Source organism: Podarcis bocagei, assembly GCF_964188305.1.
Source record: "Podarcis bocagei genome assembly, chromosome: 11".
NCBI lineage: Eukaryota > Metazoa > Chordata > Lepidosauria > Squamata > Lacertidae > Podarcis > Podarcis bocagei.
Genome location: NC_138136.1, coordinates 64,516,259 through 64,528,649, shown reverse-complemented (window position 1 = coordinate 64,528,649; position 12,391 = coordinate 64,516,259). Strand labels below are relative to the sequence as shown.

Sequence of the window (12,391 nt, the reverse complement as noted above, 5' to 3'; positions counted from 1 at the left end):
GTGCTCACTGGAAGGACAGATCCTGAAGCTGAGGCTCCAAGACTTTGGCCACCTCCTGAGAAGAGAAGACTCCCTGGAAAAGACCCTGATGTTGGGAAAGATGGAGGGCACAAGGAGAAGGGGACGGCGGAGGACGAGATGGTTGGACAGTGTTCTCAAAGCTACCAGCATGAGTTTGACCAAACTGCGGGAGGCAGTGGAAGACAGGAGTGCCTGGCGTGCTCTGGTCCAGGGGGTCACGAAGAGTCGGACACGACTAAACAACTAAACAACAACAACTTATCTTCTCTCATCCTCCTCTTCTCCAGGCTAAACAGACCCAGCTCCTTCAACCACTCCTCATCAGGCTTGGTTTCCAGACCTTTGACCATCTTGTTCGCCCTCTTCTGCACACCTCTCTGCTTGTCAACATCCTTCTTAAATTGTGGTGCCCAGAACTGGACACAGGACTCCAGGTGTGGTCTGACCAAAGCAGAATAGAGTGGCACTATTCCTTCCCTTGATCTGGACACTAGACATCTGTTGATGCAGCCTAGAATTGCTTTAGCTTTTTTTTTTTTTTTTTTTTTTTGCAAAAGCTAAACCCTGGAGTTTCTGTGATTGGCATGGTTTAATCAAACATTGATTCATTCTTAATTTTTACTAATTCTAAGGATTAGCCTTGCACCCACAAAACTCTGCTACCCCAACACCTAACACGACCCCGAGTGTATGTTGCTGTACTGTGGACCACTACCAAATATGTCCACAAGAGGGTACTAAAGACTGCAAGGAATCTCTGCCACTTTGCTGAACTCTGGGCTGTTTTCCTGCAGATTAAAATACAGGAACGTCCCATTCCTTATTTTTATTCCCTCAGCTTCTGAAGCTTTTATTGTTGTATCGGCAGCATGCAGAATTTTATCCGCATCGAGCAAGCAAAGCACCTGCCAAGGAACCCAGGAGACTGTTGGAGGAGTCTGGATAAAGCTTTAGAGATGGAGTTTTAACATGTTAACAGAGAAATCCGAGGGTTCCCTTGGACAAAAAATAAGGTGACCAGCCAGGAATCCCAGAGCAAAACTGCAGCCAGTAGGCTTGGTCTTTGTTGAAGACTGTCGGGACAGGACTCCCACCTGCCACCAGGTGGGACAAGATGGAAGCCCCGAACAAAAGAGAACCCAAACTTTTATTAGCTGCTAATCCCCATGTTACACCCCCCCAAACTACATCACTCATACATCACGGTTACATCATGAAAGGGGAGGTCTGGTGGCAGTAATCTGAGCATCCTGGACCCTGCCCCATGGTTCTCCTTGCCCTCCACCAAACACCCATCAAGTGGAACAAAAGAGATATTTACATTTCCCTGTTTCCCAGCCAAGTTAATCACATCCTTTTGTCGTCATCTGGGTTTTTTTATTTCTGGAATGGCACTCAGGTATCAGGATGCCAGGGATTATCACTCAGGCAGAGGGGCTGCTGAGTAGCTGAGCTCACATGTCTAGATGAATTTCTGAAGTTTTCCAGTGAGCCAGTACATAGATACATTGATCAGTGAATTCTTACATTTGGTATCGTGCAGCAGAGGCCCTTTGAGTAGATAGAAAGAAACTGTGATGAAGTGTTTTGTGGGGACAAATCACAAAAGTCACAAAAGCGATTGTGCTGATTTTGGTAGTGGGCTGCATGTGCATGATATCTGCTGGAGGGGCAACCCCCCCAACCTATACCCCCCCACAACCTATACATAAATTCCTGCAACAAACATACCATTTTCAACAGTAATTAAACATACTTTTACATCTTATTCATTTTTTTTTAACTTCCATCAGTCCTGTCTGAAAATTTTCCAATCTAATTTCTTAGTCTACATTTCTTCCCTTTTTTATTACATTTAAAACTCATAACCAATACAGTGGTGCCCCGCAAGACGAATGCCTCGCAAGACGGAAAACCCGCTAGACGAAAGGGTTTTCCGTTTTGGAGGTGCTTCGCAAAACAAATTTCCTATGGGCTTGCTTCGCAAGACGAAAATGTATTGCGAGTTCCTGCGGGGTTTTTTTCCTCCCCCCCCCTTTTTCTAAGCCGCTAAGCCGCTTATCAGCTGATCCTAAGCCGCTAAGCCGCTTATCAGCTGATCTGCTAAGCCCGCTAAGCCGCTAATAGCGCTAAGCCGCTAAGCCGCTAATGGGCTTGCTTCGCAAGACGAAAAAACCGCAAGACGAAGAGACTCGCGGAACGGATTCTTTTCGTCTTGCGAGGCACCACTGTATCTCCATTCTTTATCTACTTTGTAACACTTCTTATATTTCTCCTTACAAAACTTCTTGTAGTCCTACTAGCATAATTTGTTGGTTACAATTGCTCTTCAAATAGTTTGTATACGTCTTCCAATCTTCTGTGAATCTCTGGTCCCGCAGGTTTTGAATCCTTCCTGTCATTTTATCCAATTCTGCATGGTCCATTAATTTTGTCTGCCATTCTTCTTTCGTTGGAATTTCTTCTTGCTTCCATTTCCTGGCTAACAATACTCTTGCCGGGCCTGCGGGATTCGATCTCAAGCCAGGTGGACAGAAGCTCCACTCTCTGCAAACCCAGAGCTGATGGTCAGGGCTTGCAAAGCATCCCCACACCAGGTTCTGCAAAGGGCTTAAGCCCTCCTTCCACCCAGCCCTGACACCAGCCCTGCAAATCAGCTCACTCTCATAAACTAGGGAACTCCCTGCCACAGGAGGCAGTAATGGCTGCCAGCCTAGATGGCTGAAATATACTTGGAGTTGAGAGTGGATTTCATGCTCTTTATTCAGCTCATAGTGGTGAGGAGGTATGAAGTTCCCCCAGAATGTCTGCTTTATATACATTATTTACACAATGGGCCCCACGAGATTGGCTAATTCCGGCATTCTCCTGTAGGCCAATCAGGTTGCGGATTCACTTCCACCTGGAGCTGGATTGGGTGGCTCCTGCGGACCAATCAGACTGCTGCATTCTGAATCCTATTGTTCTAGGACCAATCAGACTGCTGCATTCTGAATCCTATTGTTCTAGGACCAATCAGACTGCTGCATTCTGAATCCTATTGTTCTAGGACCAATCAGACTGCTGCATTCTGGATCCTATTGTTCTAGGACCAATCAGACTACTGCATTCTGAATCCTATTGTTCTAGGACCAATCAGACTGCTGCATTCTGAATCCTATTGTTCTAGGACCAATCAGACTGCTGCATTCTGGATCCTATTGTTCTAGGACCAATCAGACTGCTGCATTCTGGATCCTATTGTTCTAGGACCAATCAGATTGCTGCATTCTGGATCCTTAGAAAAAATAAGGGTAAGACAAGAATTTGTATTGTTTGTTTTTCTGTTTATGTTGTTTATTGGTGTTATAAAATGAATAAAAACTGTTGAGAAAATGAAATATACTTGGAGTTGAGAGTGGATTTCCTGCTCTTCCTTCAGCTCCTAGTGGTGAGGAGGAGGAATGGAAGTTCCCCCAGAATGTCTGCTTTATATACATTATTTACACAATGGGCCCCACATGATTGGCTAATTCTGGGATTCTCCTGTAGGCCAATCAGGTTGCGGATTCACTTCCACCTGGAGTTGGATTGGGTGGCTCCTGCGGACCAATCAGACTGCTGCATTCTGGATCCTATTCTTCTAGGACCAATCAGACTGCCACATTATGGATCCTATTGTTCTAGAACCCAATCAGACTGTGACATTCTGGATCCTATCTGGATCCTATTCAACTTAGTACATAACAGAAAACAACAACAAAGGGAATGAGAAATTGATTCATGGAGGAGAAGGTTATCAATGGCCCCTAGCCCTGGTGACCCTACTCTGCCCCCACACCTGGAGGAAGCAAGGCTTCTGAATCCCAGTTGCTGCAGGAAGGGCAAAGTGATTTTGGGTTCGAATCCTGCTTGCACCCGGTGAGCCACTGTGAGAAGAGGATGCTGGACCAGATGGAGCACTGGCCTGATCCAGAAGGCTCTGCTTATGTCTATGTCCTCATTATCTGTACCTTTTTATATATCATCAATTCTATTAATGTTTAATTGCTTTTGATGATTGTTTTCTGTACCCCTATGTTTTTAGCTGTTTCTGTTTTATATTTAAGCCTTCTTGAGTCTCTGTCAGGGAGAAGAAAGGTGGGAAAGAAAGAAAGAAAGAAAGAAAGAAAGAAAGAAAGAAAGAAAGAAAGAAAGAAAGGTGAAACTTGGAAAATTAGAATATTGTGGAAAAGTTCATTTATTTCAGTAATTCAACTTAAAAGGTGAAACCAATATATGAGATAGACTTGTGACATGCAAAGCAAGGTATGTCAAGCCTTTATTTGTTATAATTGTGATTATCATGACGTACGGCTGATGAAAACCCCAAATTAACAATCTCAGAAAATTAGAATAGTAAATGAAACCAGCAAAAAAAGGACTGCAAATAGAGCAATATTGGACCTCTGAGAAGTAGAAGGATGCACATGTACTCAGTCCTTGGTTTGGGCCCCTTTTGCATCAATTACTGCCTCAGTGCGGCGTGGCATGGATGCTATCAGCTTGTGGCACTGCTGAGGTGTTATGGAAGACCAGGAAGCTTCAATAGCAGCCTTCAGCTCTTCTGCATTGTTTGGTCTCATGTCTCTCATCTTTCTCTTGGCAATGCCCCATAGATTCTCTATGGGGTTCAGGTCAGGCGAGTTTGCTGGCCAATCAAGCACAGTAATCCCATGGGCATTGAACCAGGTTTTCGTACTTTGGGCAGTGTGGGCAGGTGCCAAAGTCCTGCTGGAAAATGAAGTCAGCATCCCCATAAAGCTCGTCTGCGGAAGGAAGCATGAAGTGCTCCAAAATCTCCTGGTAGACGGTAGTGTTGACCCTGGACTTAATGAAGCACAGTGACACTGGAGAGACCTGTCAGGAGTAAGCATGGACCAATGGTACCAAATAGTATGGGAAACAGCACTACTAGAAAAATTAACTAATAAACTGAAACTGACACGGGGACAAACAGAAGAAGACGCCTTCACCCCGGTATGGCTCCCCTTTATCACATACACAGCCCAACAGGACAGTGACAAGAATCCACCGACAACATACAAATCAATATGGCTAACCTGATCCAAAACACCCACCCACCCCACTCACACACGAAAACAAAGATCACCACAGCCAATCACAAGCAAACAATCACACCCTAGGCCAACCCCAACCTCTCTCACCACCAAAGGAACACAAGTGAACAACACAAGCAACGCTGACACCAAACTCTACATACATTAAACATAATAGAAACACCGCCACCTGACCCCACCCCCATCCATCTTCCCTCTCTCCACGCCCCTTTCTTTTTTCTTTTTTCTTTTCTTCTCCCCCTAATGCCTCAACAAATGAAACGGATTTGTAAAAATGTTACATGAAAAAAAAAATACGAGGCACTACACTTCTGGAAAACAAGAAAATCCTGAATAAAATAAAATAATAATAATAATAATAATAATAATAATAATAATAATAATAATAATAAATGAAGCACAGGGGACCAACACCAGCTGATGCCATGGCTCCCCAAATCTCTTTTCTGATGAGAGCAGCTTTTGCAACTCATTTGGAAACCAAGGACCCAGAGTCTGGAGGAAGAATGGGGAGGCACACAATGCCAGATGCTGGAAGTCCAGTGTGAAGTTCCCACAGTCTGTGTTGATCTGGGGAGCCATATAATAACCTTACCCCACACTTGGTAGAACATCTCAGGGTCGTGGGTTCGAATCCCACATTGGGCAAAAGATTCCTGCATTGCAGGGGGTGGACTAGATGAGCTCTGTGGTCCCTTCCAGCTCTCCAGTTCTCATTTGCCCTGGCATAAGGCTGCAGACATTGGAGTTGGAGATCCCCCGATCTCTCTCTGCTCACAAGCAAAGAGGATCTTCAAAGGTGCCCTGGAGATTCCTCTATACCCCCAGGGACGTGGGGAGCAGAAAGCAAAGTATCGGATTAATATGGTTCCAAAAATAATACTTGGTTGTGCTCAGATTAATTTCAGAGACATAATGGGGGGGGACTGATTTGAATAAAGGAATACAGATTATTAGTAACTAATGAGAAGTGCTGAAGCCGCAAAGAGATAGAGGGAAGTCAATTAACATATCAAGGATTCAAGCAAGTTTAGTGGAACAGAAAGAAAGTGATTGTAAGGAAAGAAGGAGAAGAAGAAATATTAATGTAATTCCTTTCTGGGAGCCTTTTGTATAGAATATTCAAATGACGGTTTGTATCCTTTGAACAATTGTGTGTATCTTTTTTGTATTCTTTGCTTTATTCTTTTTCTCTCTTCTTCTTTTCTTTTTGTGTATTTGCGTGTAACTTTTAATTTATTTTCTCTCTGTAATTTTCAAAGATGCAATAAAAAATAAAATAAAATAAAATATAAAACCCCGCTGCCCCACGGGAAAACCTAAGGAAGGCTGGAATATGCTCACATGTGACCTCGTGTGGCAACCTCGACAAAGTGCAAGCAAATTTTCTCCACGAAAGGACCAGTAGCCTCATGCGACTGCATCTGTTTGGTCTAGACCAGGGTTCCTTGGGTCTCCATCTGCTTTTGGACTACAATCCCCATCATATCTGACCAATGCTCCTGCTAGCTAGGGATGATGGGAGTTGTAGTCTAACTGCAGCAGGAGACTCACTTTTGGGAAACCCTGGTCAAGAGGCAGTGGGGTGGGGAGGGCATTGCGCCCTGGGTGCCATGTCTGGGGTGTGTGGCAAGAAGGCACCCTGCGGGGGCTGGCGGAGGCGCAAGCAGCCATTGTGCCACTGCAGCCGCAGGTGGAGGATCCCGCAGCCAGCGAGCAGAGGATCCTGGTGCTGGCAGCAAACCGCTATGTACAGCGCATGTGCGGCGTCGCACGCATGCACTGTACATAGCGGTTTGCCAGCGACGACACTCAAGCGCCATACGGACGGCGGTGGGATCCCTCTGTCACCACTACAGCTGCGAACGGAGGATCCTGGCACTGTCCGTATGGTGCTGGGGCGCCGGGACCAGCAAACCGCTATGTACGGCACATGTGCAGCATCACTATGTGCGGCGCATGCGGCATACGTACTGAGGCCGCACATGCTCCACACATTGCGGTTTGTTGCCCCAGGTGTCACAACGCCTTCATTCGCCCCTCCCTAGAGGAACAAGAGCTGAGCTTCACCTCCCCATTGATCTTAAAAACCATTGCAAAGAGTTAAAACCATTAGTGGCATTACAATCACACTTGTAACGAAGAACTACGGACATTGTGGAGATACAGTGGTACCTTGCAAGACGAATGCCTCGCAAGACAAAAAACTCGCTAGACGAAAGGTTTTTTCGTCCGCGATTTGCCTCGCAAGACGAATTTCCCTATGGGCTTGCTTCGCAAGACGAAAACGTCTTGCGACTTTGTTAAGCCGTTTAAACCGTGCTTCGAAAGACGAAAAATTCGCTAGACGGCAAAACTCGCGGAACGAATTAATTTCGTCTTGCGAGGCACCACTGTATAACAATCTGGATCATTATCAAAGATGCAGAAGGAAAGGATTCACAAAGCGAAGTCCAGGAGATTTTTGGGAATCTTGTTCTTATGTAGTATCTTGTGGTGTGAATGTAAATGTTAATATGGAAAATCAAATAAACCCATTTGAAAATAAAATAAAAATCCTATGCTCAGATTGTATAGATGTGCAAATAAAATTCTGCATCCTGAAGGCCCTGCAGTCTCTGATGACCTCCATCCCAAGGAAACTGGGCCTGGAGTAATATTATTTTTGCAACTTTATAGACTCACATGATGCTGCTGCTCAACTGTTGCACCTTCAACTCCTTGGAAGACGAGGTGGAATCTAAATGTGATTATAAAATGATAAACTGGTGACCAGTTCATTCCATGACGCCCCTCCCTTGCTATGAGCAGCAGCAGGGAAACCTGGAGTGGGGTTTTGGGGGTGAGCAATGTCCTCCCCCCACCTGTCCCTCTCCCAGGCCTGCTCAGATGGTGCCTGCGAAGGATCCCTTTGGGGTGCAGTCTGGAAAAGAGAGCGGGAGTCGATTATCCATCCGGCCAGAGGCAGCTTTGACAGGCAGCGTCAGGGGAGATGGTTCTCTCTGTGCAAAGATCAAAGGAACCCTTGACTGAATAATTCACTTCCCCACCTCCATGCGAAACAGCGGCCGGATTATCAGTCCAGGCCTGTAATAATCAGTCCTTCTGCTTGGAAGACAGAAGAAAATCCTTCAGGCAGCAGCAGAGTTGAACTGTGGAACTCCTTGCCACTTGAGGCAGCAATGGCCACCAACATGGATGGCGAGCTATTGAGGCAGAAACACTTCTGAATGCCAGAAACCACAGGAGAAGAAAGTTGCTCTTGAGCTTGAATGCTGCTTGCAGATTTCCCACAAGCTTCTGACCGGCCTCTGAGGGAACAGGATGCTTGACTTGGCGGGCCTTTGGTCTGATCCAGCAGCCTCTTCTTGTGCCATAGGATCAGGGCCATCTTTACCAGGGGTTGCAAGGGGTGCGGGGCACCCAGGTGCTGAATTCTGGAGGGGCACCAGGCGCCCACCGCTGAAGCCGCCTAAGCTCTTAACTATCTAGGTAAAGGTCAAGAGACCCCTGACCATTAGGTCCAGTCGTGGTCGACTCTGGGGTTGCGGCGCTCATCTCGCTTTACTGGCCGAAGGAGCCGGCGTACAGCTTCCGGGTCATGTGGCCAGCATGACTAAGCCGCTTCTGGCCAACCAGAGCAGTGCACGGAAACGCCGTTTACCTTCCTGCCGGAGTGGTACCTATTTATCTACTTGCACTTTGACGTGCTTTTGAACTGCTAGGTTGGCAGGAGCTGGGACAGAGCAATGGGAGCTCACCCCGTCACGGGGATTTGAACCGCCAACCTTCTGATCGGCAAGTCCTAGGCCCTGTGGACCCACAGCGCCACCCGCGTCCCCTTAACTATCTACCTGTTATGAAATAATAAATAATTTTGATCAAGCTAGAAAAACAAAATTCATATATACAGTCATACCTCATGTTACGTCCGCTTCATGTTACATTCTTTCAGGTTACGTCCCACGGCGACCCGGAATTACCAGAAAGGGTTACTTCTGGGTTTCACCACTTGCGCATGCACAGACGCACAAAATGACAACACGTGCATGCGCTGAAGCGGCAAATCGCAACCCGCGTGTGTACAGACGCACCACTGTGGGATGCGTTCTTTTTTGAATGTTGTGAATGGGCCTCCAGAACGGATCCCATTTGCAACCAGAGGTACCACTGTACCTATGTATTACTGAAATGTATACCTACTGATTCACTAAAGGACTTTTGACTTTGTGCACTCATTTACCATAGATGCACCACACCAGCACTTGTCAGACTTCACGGCGGCACTTGTCATTCTCAACAGCGTCGTGCATGTGAAATTAACTCATCATAAAAGTTAATTTGAGGGCTAAACTAAATGTGGGGGCACCGGGCGGATCTTTGCAGCCCAGCGGCGCATATGCTAAAGACGGCCCTGCATAGGATGAGACCTGTGGGTGTCAGGCCAAGGGATGCCCCTCCAGAGAATCAGGAAGTTGGAAGGTACCCATGGGGTCATCTAGTCCAATCCCCTGAAATGCAGGAGTCTAGTATCCTATGAGCCGCCGTGGCCTAACTAGACACCTCTCTGGATGGGAAATGGAGAGGCGTATCTTCCCAGAAAGGACACTGGGAGAGTGTGAAGGTTGCATCTTTCATCCCTCAGTTTTCTGTGAAAATGGAAGCCAGTCTATATGAGGGCCAGTAGCCACAAAGGATCTAGAGAGCCTCCAGGTTCAGAGGCAGTCTACCTCCAAGGACCATATTCTAGAAAACAAAATGCAAGACCTAGAACCCATGTACCTACAGGACTGCCTCTCCTGGTATGCCCCGCGGAGGACCTTAAGGACCACAAATGACAATACTTTGGAGGTCACAGGTTGCAAGGAGGTTAGATTGGTCTCCACTAGGACCAGGGCCTTTTCAGTTCTGGCCCCGACTTGGTGGAACGCTCTGTCACAAGAGACCTGGGCCCTGCGGGACTTGACATCTTTCCGCAGGGCCTACAAGATAGAGCTGTTCCGCCTGGCCTTCGGTTTGGACTCAGTCTGACCCTTATGTTTCCCTCCCCTTATGGTCTTGATTTATCAGCTATTTTAAAATGAGGCTGCATTTTAAATTGCATTTTAACCTGTATTTTAAATTGGTTCCCCACCCCCCATTATGCTTTTACTGTAATTTTACTGGTGTTAGCCACCCTGAGCCCGGCTCTGGCTGGGTATAAATAATAATAATAATAATAATAATAATAATAATAATAATAATAATAATAATAATAATAATAAATAAAAAAAATAAAAATAAAAATAAAAATAAAAATAAAAATAAAGAGAAGACTCTTGCTTTCACTTCCTACCCAGAACCACTTGGGCAGTTAAGGAAAATATTTGGAGCCTGGGTCTCAGGGTGGGTTCACCCCCTAGCTGCTCCTGCTGGGGGCTCTGGCCAGCAGAACGTCTTCAGGACAGCAAGAGGACTCTATGGACTTGATGGGCCATTGGGCCTGATCCACCAGATTCTCCTTTGGTTCTTAGTCTCCACTGCCCCTGCAAACCGGCTCTGCGTGCCTCTGACAAAGCGAAGGCTCAAGCCCTCATTGGGAGCAGACATGACTCACCAGCGCTTCCCGTGAGGAGGGGGCTGGATGGAGAGCCGTCAGCTGTTATAAATCACCCGGCCTTTCAGGGCCCAGGGCCGTGAATCTATAATTAGCGCATAATTAATTACCAGATGTTTTCAACACTAATGAAACATTAATAAATGATGAAGCGGTGCAGCCTGGTAATGGGGCATTTAAAAGGCAGCTTGCGAGGAGAAGCCGGCTAATTTGCTCGCCTTCCTTGGAGGTCCTTCCTCTCCTGTGGTTGGGGGGGGGGATCTGAAAGAAAGAGAGGTCTCCTGGTGAGTAAGTGGAGAGGGAGGGCAAGACATGGCTGGGAAGGAGAACCCTCCACCTTCCGAGTGGAACGGACTGCCTCAGAAGGGGGACTCCGTTGGAAGCTTTTAAGCAGAGGTTCGCTGGCCGCCTGTCATGGGTGCTTTAGTACCTTGGGGTCATCTAGTCTGACCCCGATCACAGCTAAAGAATCACTGACAGATGGGCCTCCACCAAAGCAGAGTCCACTGCCTTCCAAGGTTATCTATTCCCCGTGAACATCTCTTTGTGGGTTAACTAAGGTTAAGACAATAGAGATGTGTTTCCTAGACTCAGTTAGGCCACGCCCCCTCCTCTCCAAATGAGGGTGGAGGTGAAGCCTTGTCTTCCTGCTCGCTCTCCATGTAACTGACCAAGGAAGACGTGTCTAAGTTTTGCTCCCAGCTTAGAGCACATATTCTGTATTTTCTACCCCAGAGTATTCTGCCTGTGTTCTCCTTGCTGCTGCCTGGATAAATGCATGAATCTGACCTTGGAGCATTCTGTAAGTAAAGGATTTTAAACTCATTGCAAGAAGGCTAGAAAGAGTGGAGTGCTGCATGCAACCAAATGGGCTAAGTGGGCTGCATTCAGATGTCTTCTAAAAGTCAGATAGCTGTTTATTTCCTTGACATCTGATGCTAGGGTGTTCCACAGGGTGAGTGCCACTACCGAGAAGGCCCTCTGCCTGGTTTCCTGTAACCTCACTTCTCACTGTGAGGGAACCACCAGAAGGCCCTCGGAGCTGGACCTCAGTGTCCGGGTAGAATGATGGGGGTGGAGGCGCTCCTTCAGGTATACTGGACTGAGGCCGTTTGGAGCATTAAAGGCCAGCACCAACACTTTGAATTGTGCTCGGAAATGTACTGGGGGCCAATGTAGGTCTTTCAAGACTGGTGTTATATGGTCTCGGCGGCCGCTCCTAGTCACCAGTCTAGCTGCCGCATTCTCTATTAGCTGTAGTTTCCAGGTCACCTTCAAAGGTAGCCCCACGTAGAGCGCATGGCAGTAGTCCAAGCGGGAGATAACCAGAGCATGCACCACTCTGGTGAGACAGTCTCCGGGCAGGTAGGGTCTCATCCTGCGTACTAGATGGAGCTGGTAGACAGCTGCCCTGGACACAGAATGGACCCGCGCCTCCATGGACAGCTATGAGCCTAGGCGAACCATACCAAATTTCCTTGCCTTTTCCTCTTGAGGTTTGGTAATTTGGGGCTCTTTTGCAAAGCCATCATGGAGGAAGAGTGACCAATATCCTAATCTCTCTTCCGGTTTATCAGGAAGTGATTTATAATGGGGACAGGTAAATGAGTGTTTCCAGAGCTGGGTGACAAGCCACCGTTTAGTGACGCAACCTTTTGCACTGGCCCTGAGAGCC

The 12,391-nt window shown here is 46.9% G+C and overlaps 1 long non-coding RNA gene across 1 annotated transcript in view; it reads right to left on the bottom strand.

The window, feature by feature from the left end:
* Nucleotides 1-4,487: 4,487 nt before the first annotated feature.
* The window catches only part of LOC308597426, a 396,194-nt gene continuing 388,290 nt past the window's right edge, over nt 4,488-12,391 (bottom strand). Inside the window, exon 3 of the long non-coding RNA XR_014012971.1 lies at nt 4,488-4,839. This is a non-coding gene — a long non-coding RNA (uncharacterized lncRNA). The remainder of the gene's footprint in view (nt 4,840-12,391) is intronic.